Source organism: Corapipo altera, unplaced genomic scaffold, assembly GCF_003945725.1.
Source record: "Corapipo altera isolate COAL_440 unplaced genomic scaffold, ASM394572v1 61022, whole genome shotgun sequence".
NCBI lineage: Eukaryota > Metazoa > Chordata > Aves > Passeriformes > Pipridae > Corapipo > Corapipo altera.
This window is the reverse complement of record NW_020885065.1, coordinates 249,115-271,825: the sequence shown is the minus strand read 5'-3', so window position 1 is coordinate 271,825 and position 22,711 is coordinate 249,115. Positions and strand designations below refer to the sequence as shown.

At 47.5% G+C, this 22,711-nt stretch overlaps 1 protein-coding gene and 2 long non-coding RNA genes across 5 annotated transcripts in view; 2 read left to right on the top strand and 1 right to left on the bottom strand.

Annotated features, from left to right (window-relative positions):
- Window positions 1–608: 608 nt before the first annotated feature.
- LOC113959823 lies at window positions 609–8,246 on the top strand. Of its 3 annotated transcripts, none has more exons than XR_003531924.1 (4): window positions 609–1,002; window positions 5,679–5,773; window positions 5,881–5,971; window positions 6,478–8,246. It is a non-coding gene; the product is annotated as an uncharacterized LOC113959823 (long non-coding RNA). The 3 variants fall into 3 exon arrangements; XR_003531925.1 differs by having other exon boundaries at window positions 5,679–5,971; window positions 6,478–6,616; window positions 6,945–8,246; XR_003531923.1 differs by having other exon boundaries at window positions 5,679–5,971.
- On the bottom strand, window positions 3,798–10,829 carry LOC113959824. The gene is made up of 2 exons (XR_003531926.1): window positions 10,662–10,829; window positions 3,798–5,937 (listed from the first exon to the last, which is right to left on the bottom strand). It is a non-coding gene; the product is annotated as an uncharacterized LOC113959824 (long non-coding RNA).
- The window catches only part of SLC23A2 (solute carrier family 23 member 2), a 56,702-nt gene continuing 44,336 nt past the window's right edge, over window positions 10,346–22,711 (top strand). Inside the window, exon 1 of the mRNA XM_027669087.1 lies at window positions 10,346–10,462. The gene's annotated coding sequence lies outside the window, so the exon portion shown is untranslated. The remainder of the gene's footprint in view (window positions 10,463–22,711) is intronic.

Genomic DNA, 22,711 nt, shown 5'->3' with positions numbered 1-22,711 from the left:
AGATCATTGAGTCCAGCCATGAATTCCCTGTGCAGGGAAGCAGCTGCAGGCACTGCAGCCCAATCCTGGGAAAGCAGGTGCAAGTACTCCAGGCAGCAACTTGACTTGTGGATGGTTTTGGCCTCCCTGTCGATCCTTCTCTCTGAGATTCTCCCTGTGCAGGTGGAGGTTCATGGGATGGGGAGAAGAACAAAGCCCTTCACTGGTCCCGTGGTCATGTAGCAAGAGGAAACGTGAGTTTGTAACTCCTTGTTGTTTTCTCTGCAGTGATTTCTATTTCCTCTCACTCTCCTGGTGACCTCCTCCTGGGTGTTGTCCTGTTATCTGGGGTGGTGTGAGGAGCCTGGGCGGGACAGCAGGTTCCTGACCTTAGTCCTGCAAACATTTCAGTGGAAGTTGTGTGAAACACCTGTGGAAATGAGGGAGAGACCATGTCAGGGCCATAAATACAGCCCCAACCCAAAGCCTGGGTGTGAACACACAAGCACAATGAGCAGCAGCATCTCTGGTGCTTCCCTGGAGCCCATCCTGCAGGAACATTCAGCCCAGCCTGGGTTTGCTTTCTGTCACTTCCAATCAGCCAAATTCAGTATCACGTTGCACAGAGAGGCTCGGGACAGAAATATGGGCTTTGTGTGGCATAAAAGACACGTAAAAACCCCTTGGGGCAGGAGGAAATGACTCAGCACAACAGCTCTGTCCCTTCTAATGGGATCTGTGCTTCAATCCTGCCTTGAGCGTCTCCACGTGCTCTCCACACTCCTCCCCCTCGTGCCTGGTCCTTAAAAATCCCAACATCAGCCAGTTCATACAACTGCTCCTCACGCCTTGTGCCTCTCCCTGAACCAGCCCTGAGCTTTCTCCTGGCCCTTCTCTGGGGCTGTTTGTCCTGCTTTTCCTAAGTTCTCAACTTGCAAAGCCCCTCCAGGACTCCTTGGCTGATCCTGCCTTTCCAGGTGGCCTCTCCTCATCGCTGCCCTTGGAGCTGCATCCCTTCAGCAGGTCAGTGAAACCACCCAGCCCTCGGCTCTCTCTGCTCTCCCAACCATCAGCAGAGATCTTTGGTTCCCCTCTCCCAGCTCAGGGAACTCAGCAATCCTGCCTTCACTTCCTGCCTTCTCAACCTGGTGAAAAGAAACATTCCTTGCCTTTTTCCCCGAGCTCTGAGTTAATCCCAGCTGTGCTTCCATGCTCCAGGGCAGGTGGCACTTTATGTTCCAGCCTCCCGTGGGAAATGTGGATGTGCACGTGCACAGCAGTTCCTTTCTCCTTCCTCAGTACACAAACAGCTTGAGGGTTTTTAGGAATGTTGGATTTAACTAAAAATAGTCCGGACAGTTCAGCAAGGCCATGAGAGGTTCCTGCCTCCCAAGAGAGTTGGCTTTGTCCTGAGATGGAGCCAAGGGTCAAGGGGGAAAAAAAACTTAATTGTGGATTAGGAATTACTGTTCCCAAATGATTTAATTGACTGATTTGCTTCTCTGGGCTTGGGCAGATTTCGTTTTGTGTTGTTTTGGTTCTTGTTACCCTGAGGCCTTTCCTTACCTGCTCTCTCCATGTCAAGGAAGGTGTTAAGAAACTCCTTTCCATGGGAAGTGGGGCAGTTATTGGGATCTGCTCAGCTCTGATAAGGATCAGGAAGTGACACTTCCTTACCCCACACTGTACTTGGGTTGGATCCTGAGCCCTGCTCTGTGCTTATCCCTGGAGCAGCACAAAGGCAGCAGCACAGACCCACGAGGTTCATGGAGAGCTTTTCCAGCTCTGCACTTACAGAGAGGAACCAAACTGTGCTGAGTCTTCTTTGGGAGGACATTCAGCTCCTGGGAAACAGCAGGTTTGGCACTGAAGCCAAAGTTCTGAGGAGGAATCACTGTTTCATCCTGAACTGTTAGAACAAAGGAGAACAAATCCACCAGTCACCACTAATTAATTTTATTTTGAAATATTTACTTGGGCTGAAGTAGTAGCTGCTCTTAAGTATTTAAAGGATTAGCTTCCTGCTAGTCTTTCGTGCCTGCAACCATTTATTTAAGCTGTTGCTGCAAATCGTGCTGTTAACCTGTCAGGAGAGGCTTTAACCTTCCTTCCCCTGTCAGTGGGAAGTGCCTGGTGCACATGGTCCTGCCGATGGGACAGGGAGAATTAATACACCCCCAGGCTGGTCTTCTGGGCTCTTTCCCCAGCTTCTTCAAGGAGGGGGAAGAAGAAATGAAATATGGCGATAATTGTCCACACTAGGATATTGTAAAGCCTAGGGAGGGGCTGTGAAAAGTTTAGGGAACATGAGCTGTTTGGAAATGCATCCTGCTCCTGTTACCAGGGTAAATAATTCCTGTCCCTCCTGCTGAGCTGCCAGCAGGCAGCAGCTCCACTGCACTCAATCCACTGCACTCAGCCTGACCTTCACTCGTGTTCCTCAGACCTTCCTGCATTGTGTTTGGTGCAGGTGGTCAGACCAACCCACCCAAACCAGCTGCCCAGGGAGAGTTCAGTCACACAGAGCGACAGATTCTGAGCTAAGGCCGTGTTTGGCAAAGGGAATGTCAGTGGATCTAGAACAAATCCGTGAGGAGTTGAGAACTCACCTCAACCAGGATTATTTCTTGCTCTTACACACATATTTAGTGTAAAAGGGAAAGATCTCAGGTCCTTAAACCTTCAAATAGTAATTAGCATCGCCATATAATTTTCTAGCAGTTGCTTTCATTAACATGTCATTAGAAGGAGTCTGCCAGCTCCTATAATCCTCATTTCTCTTGTCTCTCAACATTAACAGTCCATGTCACAGCACGACTCCTTCCCTGATATTTTGGATGGTTCTTTTCCAGACAAATGCCTTATTTTCTCTGTATTTGATACTGCAGGTCAAGTGAATCCTCTCTGCCTTTCGTTGCACGAGAACAGAGGCAGGATTGTAACTCAGCCAGTGCAAATGTGCTCCTAAAAATAGGCCAGTGGATGGTCTCCAACTTCAGACACAAAAAGTGTGTTTGTAAAGGTTTCTCTTTGTTGTGTGGCCACATTTCAGATCGCTGAGGAGACACTTCAAAGTTCAGCTCCCAAACAGCTCGTGGATTAATCCTCCCGCATGAAACAAAGGCAGCTCTTTGACTGGACCCGTGGTCGGATGTGACTCGGAGCTGGCAGCAGCTCCACTCGGGATTTATCATCCCTTTAGCAGGGTCAGTGCTCCAGGACACTGTCCCAGACGGATGCCTCCTCCCCCTGGATACAGGCTGGGTCTCCAGAGGGAGAGGCAGGGCCACATCCCTTCTCCCACCTCTGCCTTAGGCCTGGAAAACAATTTCACAGTGGCAAGAGGGGCCAGAGCTTGCAGGACACTGCAGCGACACTGTTTGGCACCAGTGATGAGCAGCAGAGGTGGCACTTCAGGCAGGGAAGGAATCAATTGATTAAAGGGCAATTTGGGGGCAGAAGTTGGAGTTCATCGTTCCAGGCTCTCTCTGGATTTCCTTTTTGTCCTTCCTCTCTCTGACTTTGTGTGGGCTGTGAGCCCTCCAGGGCATGGCCTGTGCCTTCACCTGTGTGCAGGAACCCAGTGGGGGAGCTGTGCCCAGTGAACTATAAATAGGAGCCTGTCCAGCCCTGTGGCATCTGAGCTTGCTAAAATTGCCTGTTCTGCACTCCTGTGACAAGTGTTGACTCAGCTGTCGGGGAAAGGAGGAACTGAGAAGCGTCTCCACAGGCGGTTCCAGCGCCGGGGCTCCCTGTCGAGCTCTGCTTTGGGCTCAGTTCTCCCTTTGCCTCTGGGAGTTCTGCTTTTTCTGTGTGTCAGTGATGATTCCTGGTGTCTGCCCAGTGACATTTGGGCAATTCAGTTTCAGAAGGACTTGTGGTGTCACCTATTTCACTGTCCAGCTTGTGCCTCAACACCTCACGCTTTTATTTCGCCTTTCGCCCCTTGCTGGAGGAGGTTGACTCTGCAGCAACGTTTTTGTGCCATTCCTGATGTCACTGTGTGGTTTTGTCACTCTCTGCTCACACTGGGGATTAAATGAGTGACAGGGATGAAAGGGATGAGGAGGTTCAAGCCCACCCCTTCTCTCTGAGAAGGTCGTGGATGTTCTTTGGGAATGACTTTCAAGGGGGTAAAAGCAGGGATTGTGTCTGCTCTCACTTCTCTGCTGAGGGATAAGTGAGCAACCACGAGGGTTCTGCCTGTGCTTTGCAGAGTACAGGACCTTCACTTGAACTCCCAGTGCAGGTGGCTGAAGAAAACCTCTTTTATTCTGTACTAGAAAAATCTTCTAATGTACTTAAAATGATTTTGTGCACCATGTCCACACCCTGCTCAAAGTAGTTGAAGTGGGAATAAGTTGCTCTGGTCCTGCCTACCCACACCTGTCCACAGAAGCTGCAGTTTATGGACACAGCTTTGAACAGCCACACGTGAACGTGACACGAGGTGGCAAATCCCAGCTTGTCTCCTGCTTGGAGACCATCCCTGCAGATGCCACAGGCTCCATCCTGGCACAGAACACCAGGGTGAGTGCCTCAGGAGCTGTCAGCCCTGGGCTCCTGCAAAGCCTCTGCTGCTGCCACAGCTGCTCAGAGGTGGGAGATGTGGCCCCAGCGACTCAGCATTTTGGCAGGACAACCTGGCAAAAAGGGAGCAGGGGGGATAAACACATCCTGCTTTCCTGGGCCCCCCTGCTCCCACTCTTCCCGGGATTTAAGGGCTCTGTGAGGGGCTGTGCTTTTGAGAAGAGGACTGGGAATGAACTCAGAGAGGTGACTAAGCCCATCTCCTCTGTCTGACAAATCCAGGCTTTGCTCCTGACTCAGCAAATGCAATGTCATCCCTTGGGTACAGCCCTGAGGTAGCAGGCAGAGCAGCATCAAGGAGATCAGCCTCTCCTCCAGAGCACAGCTGTCCAGCTGAGTTAGTGTCACTGGGAGCATTCCTTATTACCCTTCCTTCCTTGTATTCCTGCTAAAGCTGGGGTGAAAACCCTGTGGCCACTGTGGGTTGAGCACCACTGAAGGGAGCAGAGGAACCTGTCCTGGGTTGTTTGTTCTGTTCTGGCTGCCAAAATCTCCTCTCCATTTACAAAATACTTTGCATATCCCAAGCTGAAGGAAGGTCTCCTCTCCAAAAGCCACAGAGGTGAAACCATCATGACACGACCAGCAGGGACCCAACAGTTCTGCAACCAGGCAGATTTTTGTCTCCTGCTCACCTATTGATTTATTTATGATGTGAATTCAGGTGGCTGTAACTCTGCAGTCTCTGCTGTTTCTCCCCTGATATCACAAGCACAGCAGCACCTCTTGGATCTCTGGCTGAACCCTCTGTAATTTGAGTACTTGGCCCAAAGTGGCCTGAGAGCCTTGAACCAAAAGCTCTCTTTGCTACCAGGAGCACTTTGCACTAATTAGACTTCATAAAATTATTCCTGCTTCCATTTTCAGATGACAAACTGGAGAGTTGAGCTCAGCTGACAGACCAGAATTATGTCAGTTCAGCTTCAGAAATTGTTCTGAGGAAAAAATACAGTTTTTCTAACTTTATTTCCATCTAACATTGGGGAGAACAGCAAGTTATGGCTGTTCCCAAAAGAAATGATAAATTCCCGAGGCTCAGGGAGCAGGAGGTGTTTCCCACTCAGGTGGCATTTTAACCAAAGGTTGTTCACTTGCTGTCCTCCCCCCAGAGAACACAAACCCAGGGTCTGCCCAGCTCAGAGTCCTCTTCCCTCCCCAGTCACCACTGCAGATTACAGAGAGAGAAGCAAAAAAATCACTGCTGGTGAGTTGTTAATTTTTTTGCCATATTTTGGGGAGCTTCCATTCAGCCCCGATGCAGCTGTTGAAATAGCAGGAGCTTCATTTTTATTTTGTCTAATCCACTAAAAGATGTTCCTGTTATCCATATCCATGTGTGCTGGGCTCTTCTTAACCTCTGGACTCCATCTGTGGGATTCACATAAAATATTGTTACTATGAGGTGAGGCAGACTATTTTTATTTTATTTTATTTTATTTTATTTTATTTTATTTTATTTTATTTATTTTATTTTATTTTATTTTATTTTATTTTATTTTATTTTTTAATGTTGCAAAAACCAAACTCAAAACACACCAAGAAAACAAGATGGGGTATTGCAAATGAGCTCTGGATCCCAGAGCCAACCCAGTCAAAGAATCATGAAATGGTTTGGGTTGGAAGGGCCCTTGGAGATCACCTCATTCCAAGCCCCTGCCATGGGCAGGGATGTCACTCACCAGACACCAGCCCCGGATGTGAAGTTCTGAGTTGGTGTTTTGGAGATCCAGTGCTCAGATCAACGATTCACATCCCGACTGAGACAACACCTGGGTTTAAAAGGGAAATTTTGAGCAAGAGACGGTGGCCAAAAACATTTCAGAGTTTAAATTTATGCCAGTAATGTCCATGCTGCACCTCAGGAAAACCCTGACCTGCAGCCCTGTCCTTCCCATTGGATTCCCACAGGGCCGTGAAAAACAACCAGAATAAAACTGGTGTGCTTGGGAAGTGTCCTTATGAAAGATCCATCAGATTATTGTGATAGTTTCGTGTCCCTGGCTGTGGAGAAGGACACACAGCCTGGGCTGAAGTCTCAACTGTACTGGTGAGTACAAAGAGAGAAACTGGGATCCCAGAAAGCCAGGCTTGCAGGAATTTAGGCCAGTTAGGGAAATTCCAAAAGAAATTGAGGCTGTATAGTTTTATTTAACACTGGATGGAGTGGGAAGACTGGCAGAAACCTTCTGTAGTGAGTAATTGTCTGAATGCAGCAACAGCTCAGCAGCTCAGGTAAATCCCTCAGTGAGCTTTGAGGAGCTCAGCTAATCTGAGTTAGATGTGGGATAGAAAGGAAAACAGCAGGAATGTGCCTTGGATCTCAAAGGTCTGCACACTAAATGTTTGATGGCTGCTAATTTCTTTTCCTCGTGAAGGACGTGCATGTGGCATATCCTGTGGCTCCAGTTCCAGCTTTTTTATGGTCCTGTGAGTCATCCAGGCAGAAAGCGACTGAATGCTTTGATAAATACCTAATTTTAATAACAGGAATCATATATGCCAATAATGCCTGTGAAATGATCCCTACTTCTGCAGCAGGACAGCCTGACAGCATCAGTTGGGCTCTGGCTCCCTGAGCAAGTGAAATGCCAGGGAATTTTCTCAAACTTTACAGCACAGAAGGTCACCTGGAAGGGAATTTATCTATTTCAGAGCACCAATGGACTGGAAACAGCTTTACTGGATTTGAGATTGTGGTTCCAGGAAGTCCAGCTGTGTCAAATTCAATTCTTGGAGCACTAAATCCACCTTTATCATCTTTTCCCTGCTTGTCCTTGGGATTATCATGACCCTGAGGTCTCTTTATCTGTTAAATTCCAATGTGGCTGATGCATTTGAACTTCCCCCTAGCAGATCTCTCGCTGTACTACCTGGATTTCCCTCTGCCACCTTTCACCTGGGGAGGGCGGGTTGGAAAATTATAACCCTTAAAAATAAAATAAACAGAGCTGTGTCTCTGTCACTGACCTCTGAGCACGGGAAGGCCTTGTAGGGAGACCGAATAGACACAATCCATCTTCCTGCACAAAGTCCTGCCAACAGCAAAACTGCTGCAGCCTTAATCAATCTGGTATTACTAAAATGCCCCTCACATCACTCTCCACCTGACCAGCAAAGGCTTTTAACATTTAAAAGCTGCACTAAGTCTCTGTATATGTTTGGGACAAGGCCAAGTATCGAATGATGCCAAGGGATCGATATTCATGATCTAGAGCAGCGCTGTGACTTGGCCCTGCCCTACATAGTTCTCCATATGGCTCATTGGAAAACCTTTTAGAGGCTTAACAAGGAGAGCATTGCAGTGAACGTGGGCAAAAATGCACGAGGATAAGCACAGAGGCTCCAGGGGCCTGCTGGGGTCTCCGGTCTTACAGTAAGCCCTGGGGTTTAATGGGATTGGAGGAAACCCTCTGTGCAGGGAGGTGGGATGGAAGGGGTCGGACAGCTGTTGAACAAACACTCTGTAAACATTCCTGCTTGGCAAACACTAAGCAGACAGCCACGGTGGAGGCAAAGACCTGGAAGATCAACAAAGACCTGCAGGTCTGGGTGAAAAGCTGCACTGCAGCACAGTCAGTGGCAGGGCTCGGGGAACACAGGCTTTGGGATCCACAGGCTTTGGGATGCACTTGGGGCTGTGAGGGAGGAACCTTAATAAAATAACCAACAGGGTTTGGGGGCTGTGTGAGGGAGCAAGGTGAGGGTTGTGCTGTGCTGTGGGGACAAGAGGCAGAGATTAGCAGAGGTGGCTCTGGGGGCTCAGCCCCAGCTTCCCAGAAAAGTCCTGAGTGGTAGAAGGTGCCATGAGCTGGTGTGTCAGAACTGCACGTCCTGGAAAGGGCAAGAGGCAAATTAAAGCAGTTAACGCTGTCAAAACCCATTAGGAAAGTCAGATGTTGCCCAGAGGGACATGAGGGAGGCAGTGTCCAGTGCTGGTACCAGAGCACAGATGTCAGTGGTGTCTGAAAACAGTGGTGTCTGAAGTCCCGCCATGGGCTGGGGGGAGATTGTGTCAGATTTGTCCCATCTCCCTTCCAGAAAACCATGGAAATCTCAGAAAAGTGGGATTGTAGGAAGAAGGATGTGGGTATGGTGGAGGTGTCATCTTTTGGGGGATTCAGCTTCCTTAGCCTCCTCTAGGATGAGAGGACATGGCGTTATGCTGTGCCAGGGGAGGTTCAGGTTGGACATCAGGAACAATTTCTTCACGGAAAGGGTGATTAGACATTGAAAGGGGCTGCCCAGGGAGGTGGTGGAGTCATTGTCCCTGGAGGTGTTCAAGGAAAGACTGGACATGGCACTCAGTGCTCTGGTCTAGTTGGGATGGTGGTGTGGGGTGATAGGTTGGACTCAATGATCTCAAAGGTCTTTTCTGACCCAATTGATTCTGTGATTCTTTTGCTGCTCCTTAAGCTCAGTTTCCTATTTTAAAAGTTGGATTTTTCTTAAAAAATAATAATTAAAAAAAATCCCAACAAACAAAGCAAAAACCCAAAGCAAACCCCCAAGAGGGCCAGGGCCACCACTGTGGTCCCTTCCAACCTTACACATTCCATGTTTCTGCGGTTCCATGACTTGTCTTTCTAGGATAAACCCCTAATATGTGACTATAATTCAAGATATTCCAGAACCACCTGGACACAACCTTGGGATAACCCTGATGGAGCAGCGAGCTTGGACCTGATGCCCCACTGTGTTCTCTTCAATCTGACCCTTCCTGTGTGTCTGTGATTTGGGTCTTTCTAGGATGAACAGTTAATAAATCGCTGTAATTTGAGATACTCCAGAACCACGTGGATGCAATTCTGTTCCACGTGCTCTGGGATGATCCTGCTTGGGCTGGACCTACTGTGGTCCCTTCCAACCTTATACATTCCATATTTCTGCAGTTCTGTGACTTGTGCCTTTCTAGGATAAACCATTAATATGTCACTGTAACTTGAGATAGTCCAGAACCACCTGGACACAACCCTGTTTCATGAGCTCTGGGATGACCCTGCTGGAGCAGTGAGGTTGGACCAGTGACCTACTGTGGTCCCTTCATCCTGCCCCATCCTGTGTTTCTGTGACTTGTGTCTTTCTAGGATAAACCATTAATACGTCACTGTAATTTGAGGTATTCCAGAGCCACGTGGATACAATCCTGTTCCACGGGGATGATCCTGCTTGAGCAGGAAGCCTGGAGCGACTGTGGGTCCTTCCAACCTTAAGGTATTCCATGTTTCTGTGGTTCTGTGACTCGTGTCTTTCTAGGATAAACCATTAATATGTTACTGTAAGTTGAGATATTCCAGAACCACCTGGACACAACTCTGTTCCACGTGCTCTGGGACCTTGAGGTCCCCCTTCTGTGGTGCCTTCCAACCTTACACATTCTGTGTTTCTGTGGTTCTGTGACTCCTGTCGTTCTAGGATAAACCATTAATACGCTACTGTAAGTCGAGATATTCCAGAACCACCCGGACACAACCCTGTTCCATGTGCTCTGCTGGCCCTGCTTCAGCAGCGAGCTTGGACCAGATGCCCCACTGTGGTCCCTTCAACCTGACCCATCTCCGACTGGTGCCTTTCTAGGGCACTTACCACGCCCCTGTAATCTGAGGTTTTTTATTAGGGAAACAGGAGAGTATTTCCCCCGCGGAGGCACCGGGACGCCGCCGCTCCACGGGGCCGCCATGGCGGCCGAGCCCTGAGGGCGCGGGCCCGGCCATCTTGTCGGGGGGCGGAGCGGGGCCCGTCCCGCCCCGTGCTCTGCCTGCCGGGGCCGCCCGGCCCCGCCGCACTCGCCGCGGACGCCGAGGGGAGCGGGTGCTCAGCGGCCGCGGGGAGCGGAGCCCGAGGGGAGCGCTGCCGCAGCCCCAGCGCCATTGCCGCCCTCAGCCCGCGATGGCAGGTGAGCCCGTCCTCGCCCTCCTCCCGCCCTGGGGGAGCAGCCCCGCCGCGCTCTGCCCTCCCCGCCGCCCCGCAGGCTCCCGCCCGCTGGCAGCCCCGGCCCGGCCCCCCATCCCCGCGCGGCTCTCCCCGGGCTCCCCGCGGGCCGGGGGGTCGCGGGCTCCCCGCAGCCTCCACCATGTTGCCCGGCCGCGGTTCACCTTGGCCGCGCGGCGTCCGCCCCGTCCGCACCTCCGCCGCTCTGCCCCTCATTTCGTATTTCGTGTGCTAAATAAACCCTTCCATGGTCGCTCTCCTGCGGGCTCCGCATCGCCTGCAGGGGCTGGGGAAGGGGCGCGGGGGATGCCCGAGGTGGCACCTGCGGCGGGGTCACCTGCCCGCCGGGGCCGCGGGGGGATCGGTCCCCGGGGGGGATGTCGGGGGTTCTCTGCGTTCCTTTGGCATCGTTATTTTTTTTTATTTCATAATTGTTTGGTTTTTTTTTTTCCTCCTTTAATCTGAAACAAAATGGGTGGCAGAGCCGTGAGCTTGCAGATGGGATGGAGAAATGCAGGTTAATTCTCCCCTGGTCCTGAAGGGGTGGCCTCGCTCTTCCCTGATCCCGTTCTCGTGATACGCTTTAAAGGTTTTTTTTTTTCCCCCTTTTTTAATTATTTATATACCTTTTTTTTCCCCTTTCTTTTTCAGTGCACATCGAGGCAGTAAACATTTCAGTTTTCTGCTTTTGACTTGAGAGCCACGTTCGATATCATGTGTGGTTTTCTTTTGTTTTAAGGTACATTTTGGGTAGAAATAAGTGATGTATGTAGCTAAAAAAAATGCCTGAACAAAGCTTGTTGAAAGCCTTTGATTAGATTTCCTCAGTAGAATAACAACTAACAACCATTATCATTCATTCCTGTTATTAGTGGCTTTTGCTTTTTCTCGGAAAAGCTGGGAATGAGGCAGAGGCTTTGCAGTTTCATTCTTATCCCTTCATTTTGGAGCCGTCGGTGTCGTTTTGGAGACGGGGGAGCCCAGCCCTGGGGCAGTTTGGGTTCCCCTGGCCAGGTGAGTGCAGGCAGGGCTGACCCCAAAGGCAGAGCCAGTGGAAGATTCTGGCAGGGAAGGGAAATCCCCAGATGTGTTTTAAGACAAGGTAAAGACCTTGCCTTGTTAATTTTTTCCATCTTATCATTTCCCTCACGCAGCTGACTCTCACTACAGTTCAGTGCCAGGTAAATACAAGGTTTCCTGTTGCTGATGAGCTTTATTTTTCAATAAAAACACCAAATGCTGTGTTTTCACAGGGAGCTTGATATGTCTGTGTGTTCTCACTGCAGCACAGTGCTGCCAGGCTTGAGCAAGCTTTAAATTAACCAGTTTAAGCTTACAAAGTAAGCTGGTTTGGGTAGTGCTTTTCCTGGCAGGTGGAGTTTGATGCAGGCTGTAAAACGAAGTGGAGGAGCAGGACAGATGCTGGAGTGATGAGCTGCTGCTGAGCTGCCCAGTGTCAGAGCCAGACTTAACTGCACACCTTGATCTGCCAGGTGATTTCACTGGATCCAGGATTATTGCAACAAGTAGCTCAGGTTAGCAAACTGGAAAATAATCCTGGAGATATGTAGAACAATTGGATTAGTAGTTGATGAGCTCTCACCACCCCACTCCTACCTCCAGTCATGATCCAGATAGCTGGAAATTAGAGCAGTATTAACCTGGAGATGCACTGAAACAAATTCAACCTTGGGCGAGCAAGGAGGTTAAACAAACCCCGAGATTTCTATCATGGATTTAAACAAGCCTCTGGCATTAGTAAAAATGCCAGTAGGACTTAAAAACGTCTTGTCAGAGCCCTGGGGATAAGAGGAGTTAACACTGGGATTCTCAGGGGTGTGTTGTGCTCTTGCTGGGCCTTCACAGGCCGCATTCATATGGTTTAAAATCCATCGCAGTCTGTCACCGGGCTGTAAACCCTGCCCTGAGCCAGGCTTAGCTTTGCTGAGCTGCTCTCTCGAGGCACCCGGCTCTCACGGAAGGAGCAGGGTGGGAATGAGGTTCTCTGAGCACGGGCCTGTTGCTCCTTCTGCATCTTCAGCACGGAAATAGATTGGAGGGAAAAACGGCTTTTCAAATGGGATAATTGGGACTGCAGGTTGATGGGTGTTTCCTTTGAGGGCAATTTAAACAGCCCCCACCACCCCCTCCCAGCCCCGCAGTGACCCCTGGGTGGCTGCTCAGTCGGGGATTAGCCCATAAAAACCTTGTGTTTGTATGGAAAACCACATCTGTCTGGGGAATTTTTACCTACTCCTGACCCTCCCTGAGCCCAGGTAGATCTCAGTGTACCTCCCTAAATCCGTACTGGGTGGAATCTGTGTCGGGGGGGGGGGGGGGCTTTTTTAAACGGCTGAAATGATCATTTTTGTCTTCTGTAGTTTAGTCTAACAGGGAGTTGAGTTCCAGCGGAGAAACGAAAGTCGTGTCTTTGTTGGTATTGTTTGGGTGGAGAAGCTGTTCTTCAGGGGGAGCTTGAGATAATGGCAGTGTTTGAGGGTTATATTGGATTTTTTCCTAATAGAAAACTTTTAACTGTGGATTTTCCCCACGTTATTTAGAAGACTCGGTCGAAAATGCTGCATTTGTATGCAGTTGCCATTTCAAACGTTTTCTGCCTTCGATTCTGTCAGTATGTTTTGGTTTTTCATTGATTTTCTTCCTGGTGTAGCCAAATGTGCCAAGTTCCTCCATGTGCTGGACTGTCCCGTGGTGCTGTGTGGCTTTGTTGTGCTGTGTAGGTTGATTGGAGACCATTGAAAACTAAATGGGTGTAACTTCACCCATTCTCGGTGTGGATTCCTCCCCAAGGGGCTGTTAAGCTGCTCTAACGACCTGGTCCGACCTGCAGCATTTAACCTCTTCCAGTCCCGGAGTGCAGGGAAGCCACCTGGAACCCCCTTGGGTGACAAATCACCTGGTGTCCCACCCAAGGTGATTTTTGGAAGATCATTGAATCACAGAATGGTTTGGGTTGGAAGGGACCTTGAAGTTCGTCTCATCCCACCCCCTGCCGTGGGCAGGGACACCTTCCACCAGCCCAGGTTGCTCCAAGACCTGTCCAGCCTGGCCTTGGACACTTCCAGGGATCCAGGGGCAGCCACAGCCTCTCTGGGAATTCCATCCCAGCCCCTCCCCACGAGCAGAGGGAGGAATTTATTCCTGAGGAGATCTTATTCCTGTTCTGTGTGGGAACCACGTTAAGAAATCTCAAGCCCCGAAAGTTCCTGTGGGGCCGTTTCTTCCGTAGATTTATTTTGCTTCCAAACACTTTAGCATTTGTCCTTACTGGAGAAAATGCAGATGGCTGCACAGAGCCCTTGTTCTTCCGTTGAGGATGATGGTTTATATGTGGCTGGAAAAATGTATTTTTGTGTCAGGTGTTGTTCTTTATGAAGCCTTAGTGGTCAGGACACTGACTGACAAATTACAGGGGGGGTTATTTTACTTAAAAGCTGCAGGAAAAAAATATTGACAGTTAGGATGAGTAGAGAGATGTGCTCCATGATGTAGGGAAGGCAGGAAGAAATTATTCCATTGGAAGCTCTTGCCATGGACCCCAGCATTCCCGGGGTGAAGTGTGTTCAGCCACTGCCAGCCTGGTGGGGCTGCACTAAATATTTCTGTCAGTACCAGGGAGCACATTTGCTTTATGGCCAAATGCTGTCAGTTGTTGTGAACTGTCTCAGGACAGGACAGGCTTTCTTTGATGGCAGGAAAGAAATGTGATTGTGTTTGGCTGTTTTCAGGTTATGGGAAGGAAATGCTTGCTGTCTGAATGTTCTGCTGGAGGTGGATTTAAATGGGGATTTCTTGCCACGGTAATTTGGCCATGAAAGGAGCAGAGCTACTTCCTTGGAAGGGGAACTGGGGTGTTGAGACATCTCTGGCAACTGGTGGGGGAAGGAAGGAGGAGGGAGAACCCGTCTGCTGGTTCAGAAACCTCCTGTTCTAGTTTTATTTCTTCCTCAACATTAATCTTGACCATTTCTGTTGCCAAACAGCAACAAGAGTGTGTGTGGCACCAGGAATTCCATGTGCCTGCTCATGCACGACCTGTCCCTTGTGGCTTCCTAACCCGAGGTGCTCCAGAGGGCTGATGAGCTTATTTTTTGGTCCTGAATGTTGTCATCAGTCTCGTAAATAGTGACTCATCCTTCTCCCTGTTCTGCACAGAGCTGTGACTCTCTTCCTGGCTGTGCTGTGGCCCCAGAGCAGGGTTGGGCTGCTGGGCTTGGAGGGCTCTGGGATGGTTTTGGGAAGGAGGAATTGGCCACCAGGGTCCCAGCCAGGCTGTGCTGTGGAGTCCCAGAGCATGATTTGGTTGTCTCTCCATCCTGTGTTGTGGGAGAGGATGGAAATTGTGTTCCTATCCCACAGCTCCTCTGCTGCAGAATGACTGGGCTTGAGGTAATCGTAAAACTACTATTTAATGGGTTTATAATTAGAAACTCAATGATCTAAATCTCCCTGTGTCTCAGTTCTCAGGCCAGAAGATGCAAGTGCTGGCTTAGGGAGGGGAATGCACTTAACCAACCAAGCGTGTGCTCTTTTTAAAATTTTATTATTATTTTTAAAAACCAGCTTCAGGACAGAATAAACATTGTCCTATTTTGGTGAAAGGGAGTTTCACCAGAGTTCCTTCTCACCACATTCAGGCAACCAGGATATTTCATTCCTCCCCCAAAACCTGTGTTACTGTAATAATATCGATGTGTATTGGTAAGAGAGTTACACGGAGGGAGGGCAACTTGCGTGTTTTGGAGACTGATCCATCTCTCTCCTCGGATCGAGGGATGTTTTCATCTTGTACTTACGTCACCAAAACGCCTGAGAAAACAAGCTTTGTCTGAGAGTTGTATTTTTAGGAGCAGATGGGAGCAGAGGAGTCCAGTTGTAGTTGGGGAGGAGGAGCTGAGAGTGACCACAAGGTACCTGGGAGTATCTGAGCTCTGAAAGCAACAACTGGTTTATGTGTGTTTGGATTTATCCAGCATTTCCCTGTTATCTCCTCAGTGATAAACGGGACTGTTTAAATTTCTCACCCACTTTACACTTGCTTTAGATTAAAACTGCTTGAAGAATGGGCTGAAATGAGTCTAAGTGGTGATGGGGGGGTTGACTCACCATTATTTGGTTTTGACTGTTTGGAAATGTTCTGACTCACTGAACTGATGTCGACTGGCTCAATGTCCCCTAGTTTGCGATTTGTTGTCTGAATTTGTTTTTAAATCAAACTATTGCAGGGCCTGTGTCATTGCAAGAGTTGGCAGAAGCATTTTGGGAATGCCTGGTAGCAGGAAAGTAAGTGAAAAGTGACTTCGAGGTGGGGGTTTATGCCCTGACATTCCTGGGCATTAACCTCGGGTGGGGAGCTTGGAGTCCTTTGGGCTGTAAATGGAGCGACACATTTTAATTGGATTTACTCCTGTTTTGCATGGCCGTGAAATGGCAGCCCAGGGCAATAATGCCCGTTTTAGTGGTTTGCTGGCTGTTACACACCCGGGAGATTGTAAAAGTTAAGAGAATAAAGTGCAGCTTTAATAGGGAGGTGCCTTAAACACTAATGCTCTCGGCTGTGTTTATGTGCTGAGGTGGTTAATGTGCCTTTAGTGGATTTATCCCACTTGTCCAGCTCTCTGCAGGTCCTGTTCACCTGGTGTTAGCCAAGGGAAGGAGATGCTGGAGATCTTTGACCCCCAGAGTCTCCATCAAGCACATCTTTGCTGAGCACTCTCTTCTCTAGCCCAGAAGTCACCCTCTGAAGGGTTTCTATTTTTACTGATCTTACTCCTTTTATCTCTTACCTGGCTGGTCCTGTATTTAAGATGAAGCTCAGCTGTGGTTTTCAGGCAGTGTGTAAATGTTCTGAGCAGCATTCAAGGTCACAGAGGGGATCTCAGAAAACAGACACGTGACTCCCTGTCATGACTTTCACTTTTTATTTAGGAGCTTGGATAAAATGCTGCACTGCAAAGTTTTTTTGTGTGTGTGCTGAATGAAATGCAACTGTTTCAGGGCTAATAGCACTTAGTGGACTGTGCTGTGGGAGAGTTTAAATTTCCATGGAGTCTTTGAATCCCTATGACAGGAAAAAACATCATAAATTCTAAGTTTGCTCTGTTTGTTATTTTCCCTTTGTGTGGAGAATCCTGCATTCAACCCCTCACCGTGCCTGAGCAAAGGAAACACATCCTTGTTTTTGCAGCCTCTAAAGCACCAACTCTTCACAGGTTATAGCAGTTTTTTCTCCCCCTCTTTTTAAATTTTTTATACAAAATGAATTGTTTCTGAAAGTTCACTAAATATTCCTGATGCAAGGAGCATTTGCTTGGTCATATTTTAACAGAGTGGGAATTTTGATAGAAGCTGAAAGACTATTATTTCCTGATAAGCATTTAATCGTATAAAGGCAAAACCTAAAGAAAAAACTGAAGATGCAGGTCTGGATTCTGTAGGCTCAGAACTGCAAGACATAATTACAGTATTTTCATGCTGTTCTGTGTCCTTTCATATATGGGAAGAACAACAGTTACCAGTAATTTGCTGATATTGGATGTATTTGCTTCAGTACCGTTTCATTTTGTGTGGAATTTTGGGAGGTTCTGCTGAGCAGAATCATTATTATCAGTATAATTTTAGGGGGCTCTGGTCTGGTTTATTCAGCCTTTTAGACACTTTCTATCTGTAGTTTAGTTCAGCTGACTAACAGATGATTTTAAAACTCAAATAAACCATTAAATGGCTGGATGAGGGAACAGATTTTGGTATTTTTAATACCCAGGTGCTGGGGGGTTGTTGTGGTACAACTCAGGATGTTTTCCTTGTCCATCTGTCCTGTTGGCAAATACCAGAAAAGGCAGAGGACGGGGGGACTGAGCTCTTTTGGAGTCGTGATCCTGCTCATAAAAACAGATGTAAAAAGCCACCCCTGCAGCAGGGGAAGAAAGAGCTGCTGTGATGGGGAGCCTTGGTCCTTGTAAACATCCCCTGCTAATGAGCTGCTCTGCCTTGGAAGGGATCAAACACATCTAATGCTTTTCATGGAGATGCCTAATCAGGCACAATCGAATCAAGCAAAGCTGTCAACTAAACCCTTCTATTAAATTTCTCAGAATTATTAGAGCTCAGTATTATCTGAGCTCTCCTCCTTGGCTGTTGGGGTTTGGTAAAGATTTTATGATCAGTTTAACCCCAATTTTGGTTCTCTCTTAGGTGCACTCCATCTGCGTTGGGCTTTTCTCCTAATTATTCCAAGGGCAAAATGTGTGCTGAAATCATATTCCTCCAAACAGCAGCAGCAAAGAGACCTTGCATTTAGGCAATGCCAATTAAGGAAGGATAATTGAGATAATTTTTTAAAAGCAGTGCTGCACACACATCTGCCAAAGAGCCCTGAAGGTGAAGCAACCAGTAAGGTACAATGTTAAACCCACAGTAAATTGGCTAAGAAAGGATTGATTTCCTGGCAAAAAAATCACAAAAAAGTATTTCACTAAAGTTTGCTCTTTTTTTGGACTTCTTTAAAAGTCTTGCTGAAAACAAAAAGTTTTCCTTCAGTAAACCCTACTTTGCATAAATATTATTGTAAGTACTGTGAACTCTGCTAAAATATTATAATTCTCTGTGCTTTTCCTGAGCAGTCAGTTCGGTGTTGAGAGCACTGTTCCACTTCTGTCACTCCAGCTGCAGAATTCACTTAACCTCCTTTAACAGTCCTGTTGCTGGGAGGGATATTTAATGCATTAATATATATTTAATGCATTCTTAATTACCCTCTTACGCAGGGAGGAAAATGTTCAAAGCCACTGAGCTAAATTACCTCCCCCATCCCCGCATGGGGACAGGGTGTGACGTACAGGTGGGGTGGCAGCTGGGTTCCAACAGGCCCTGGGTACCTCCTGCTCCACTGATAATCCCTGTGGATCCAGGGGATGGATCACATGATGTACAAATGCACATTTATAAGGAGTTGCTGCTGGTTGCTGGGAACGAACCACTTCCAGCTGAGCCTGCCTGGAACAGGAGCACGGGAATCACCCAGCAAGTCTGGCTGAACACAGGCTCCATAAACACTCCAGGCTTGTTGGGAAATTAATAAATTAGTAATTGGTTGGCTTAACGTGTGGGAATCAAGTGCAGGGCTGCTCCCAGTTGTTTGGTGTGTGGGCAGGGAGGAGGGAGGGCTGGGCTGGCCTCAAAGTCATTCACAGCAATAATGACTGTGGGTGTGCTTGGGGCCAAAGCTCCTGGGGCAAACAGTTGGTCAGCAGTTATACCAGTAGTGATATTAGCATCTCTTATTGGTAATAAAATGAATAATAGCACCTGGTATTGATAATGTAATTCATAATAGCACCTATTATTGGTAATATAATTAATAATTGCATCTATTCTTGCTCTGTGGCACCAATAGATGATCTACTTGTGCTCTGCCTTTTACCAGTCCCATCTGAAAATGATTCTTGTGCCATTTTGGGATTTGGCTCCATGTAGAACTCCAGGGGCTCTAAATCCCCATGTGGTGACATCTCACTCTGGGAAGGGCTCGGAGCAGCTGTGCCAGGATTGCACTCCCAGCAATCCTGGAGCCAGAGGACACCTTTCCTGCAGAACTGAGGGGACTGGGAACACAGCAAAGCACAAAGAGCACATGGAAAAATCACACTGACTCTCCCCCTCAGCACTTGGAAGCCTTGAAATGTTTCCTCTCCAAGTGGTATAAATTTGCTGATTATTCCCAGGAAAGATTTGGAAGTAATCTCGAAGGAGTGAGAGTTCACAGAGCAAGGAGGGCATAACTCTCCCAAGTGGATAATTAAAAAGAAAATTAAAAAGTGTGCTAAGTTGAGATTGACTTGTGGCCATGCTTTGAAGATTAAAAGGGCTCTTTTCCTTTGGGATGCAGGAGGTTGGGGTTGGTGGGAGCTGCTGGAGCACTTGGGCAGCACTGCAAAGCTGCATTTGCTGTTTGCTTCCTGAGCCATGAAAGAGATCCCAGGATCACTGCTCAGAAATAGGGATATCTGCTGTTTTCCTGCTTTTTTAAGACACTTAGTCTTGCAGCTGGAGTGTTTTAACCTGCCTGCTCACGGTGTAGTGCAGGGAGCTTTTGAGGCATCCAAGCAGTTGGTTTATTGAATGCAAAACCGTGTGAACGACTTTGGGTAGAAATGTTTTGCTTTCAGAAAATGAAAATAATGGCAACTTCAGCAAAAGGATGGGACTTTGCACAGCCTGTAGCAAGATTGGTCTGCTGGAATTTTCTGTACAGGAATGTAGCCCACACTTCAGAAAGTATTAGCACCAAAATGGAGAGAGAAAGTGGAAATGGGAGTGAGAAAACGAGATGGGAACAGCAGTGGAAGGGTCCCTGCAGGTTGTTCCAAGCCCGATCCAACCTGGCCCTGGACACTTCCAGGGGTATCTGGGAATACAGGAAGGTAATGATGCCTTCAGAGCAGCCACTTCTCATGGTGCTCTGTTGCCCAATAAACAGGTTTTCTTTTGTCAGTTCTTACAGAAAAATGATTTGAGCTTTTGCCTTTAATTCCCAGCATACCCTGAGGTCCAGGAAAGATGTGGGAGTCTCACTTAGTTTCTGGATGTGGTGAATACAGTAGCAGGCCCCAAAAAGCACACTCCTTCCCCATTAATTTTGGAAGTGCTTTGATCTGTGCCTGTGGAGTGTAGGGCTTTGGCTTCTGTACCCTTTTGTTGTTGTTCCTCCTTGAAAATGATGCCTTACTTCTTGCCCAGAAATCAGCCACAGGTATTTTTAAAGGCACTTCCATCTTGTAATTAGTTTTTTACTTAGAACTGTTGGTCTGCTTTGAACATCTGGGTTCCTCTTAGAAGGGTTTAGAAAGACACAGTTGCAGGAAAAGTTCTAATAAACACTGCAGTAGGAGCTGGGAATTAATTGGGATTTTAAGAACAGAAATTGGGGCTGGAATTCGCCTGACATGGATTATCCCCAGGTGTCCTTTCTCTGGGAGAGAGGGATGTGCATTTGGGTGTGTGCAGTCAGGTACAAGGGGGGATGTGTCAGTAGGACCCAGGACTGTGCCTCACTCCTGGAATTAACTGGGAAGCTTTCAAAGCAATTACAGTAATTCCTGCTGTATATTTGATTATTCAGCATTAGGGAAGAGCAGTAGATGGTTTCATATTAAAGCAGATCTTCTGGTAAGTGCTTTTTGAAGGAATTTATAATTCAATGGATTTATAAACATTGCTCTAAGATCAAACTTAATAACTTAGTCTTGCTGCTGGTCCCAGTTGTGGGTGGAAGTGGATCTATTTATTCTACTGTGTGTGATGCTATTTTCTGTGTTTGCTGTATTATGTTTAGTGTGTTCTGGAGGACGTTCATGGGAGGCTGCTGGTTAAATTGAAGCTGATGTAAAAGATTACATATTTGCTGTGGCTTTGGGAGGAAGAACACTTAAATTTAGGAGATTGCTACAGAAATGTAATCAGGAGACTCATTGAGCTGTCAGAAACGAGGCCTCCTCCACCTCACCCTCCGGATGAGACAGGATGTTCTTCCAAGGAAGATGTGCCTCTTCTGACAGTGTTTGTGAGGCATCTGCCAGGCTGGGGCACTGAGATCAGGGAACAGGGAACCTCAGAGCAGTGTTCCAGGGACTGCATCACTCCTGCCGTGCTGTGAAGTGTTTTTCTTGTTCTCACCTGGCCAGATGAAGGTTCACAGGAGGGATTTGGTTTCCAGGTTTTGCAGTCACTGGGTCACATCATGATCAGTTTGAGTGATGGGAGGATACCCATTGTGTGCCACCCCTGTGCAGAGTTGTCAGTGCAGGGAGCTTCAAAGAAGGATTTTATCCTGCCTGAGCTCTGTAAAACTAGGGAAAATATCCTCAGAATAAATATTCCAGCTTGGAACATTGTCAATACTTCACCCATGTGTGCCTGACAGCAAACATGATTTGTCTGGAGCACTTGGAAGTGTTGGTTTGTCCTCAAACTGAACACTGGGTATCTGAGAAGAAGGCAGAAAAATGGATTTTCTCATAATAATCAAAGTGAACTCCTCCTAGGAGTAACATTTCCAAGCAAGAGAAATGTTCCTTTTTGCATTTCTGATATTAAGCAGGTGATAAAAATGATGAGTGGCTGTGTCTGATCATCACAACAGAGCTCCCTGTGCTGAAGAAGAGCAAGATAAATTGTCTGCTGTGATTTCAATAAACACAGAGAGCTCTCAGTTGTTTATTCCCACCTGTCACAGCATTTTGGAATTTGAAGCTGCACTGTAAAATACTCCAGTGCTTTAGACAGTGGAGTTATATCTTGAATTCACCTCGAGCGTGGCTGTGATCCAGTGTGAGGAATTTTAACCCCAAACCCCACAAGTAGATCTGTCCCAATATTGGTCATGGAAGCTGGGATTGAAGTGGAAATATCCAGAGTAGTAGGTGGTTTATTTGACTTCAATCACTGAGTGTAAATGCTAAGTAATCAGAAATAAATTGTTTGAATGATGAAATTCTCCTCTTACTGCTGATGAATTTTGGAGCAATTAGTTTTAATTGCAAGGTACACAGACAAGTCTTCTTTAATTGGATGCTTAAGTAATGTTAACTGCATTGAACTCAGTTATACTTTGAACTGTGATATTCAGGACAAGAAGCATTTGAGTGCCTGGCATTGTTTAATCCAACTATTAAAAAAATTCTGGACATTGGAGTAAGAAAGCAAAAGTCTTTTTTCTTTCAACACCTAAAATTTTTCTCTTGCCATCGATCACTTAGTCCTGTGGCTGCCTGTGAACACATCAAATGCCTTGAATCTAAAATCGTTCCCAGCATATTCCTGAGAAGTATCATAGATCAGGGATCTTCAGGCAGAGTGGGGACCTGCAGTCCAGCAGTTTGTGTTTTGGGGTCTTGTGTTAAGGGCTGTAAAAACTCTCTATGTTGAAATTTAGATGTCTGTGATTGTGAAAACACTTGGAATTTGGGATGAAAAAGTAAAGGGAAGAATCACTGGAACAGGAGCAAGTGGAAGAGGAAGCTTTTCACCATCTCTTTGTAGTGGGGATTAAACGTGGAACATCCGTGTGTTTGTGTGTGCACACATTGTGTAAAGTGGAGATCCTGGGATTCCTTCCACGGATCCCAGCGAGGGATGGAGCAGGAGTCGTGCCCAGGACAGGCTCCCTGTGCCCAGGACAGGCTCCCTGTGCCCA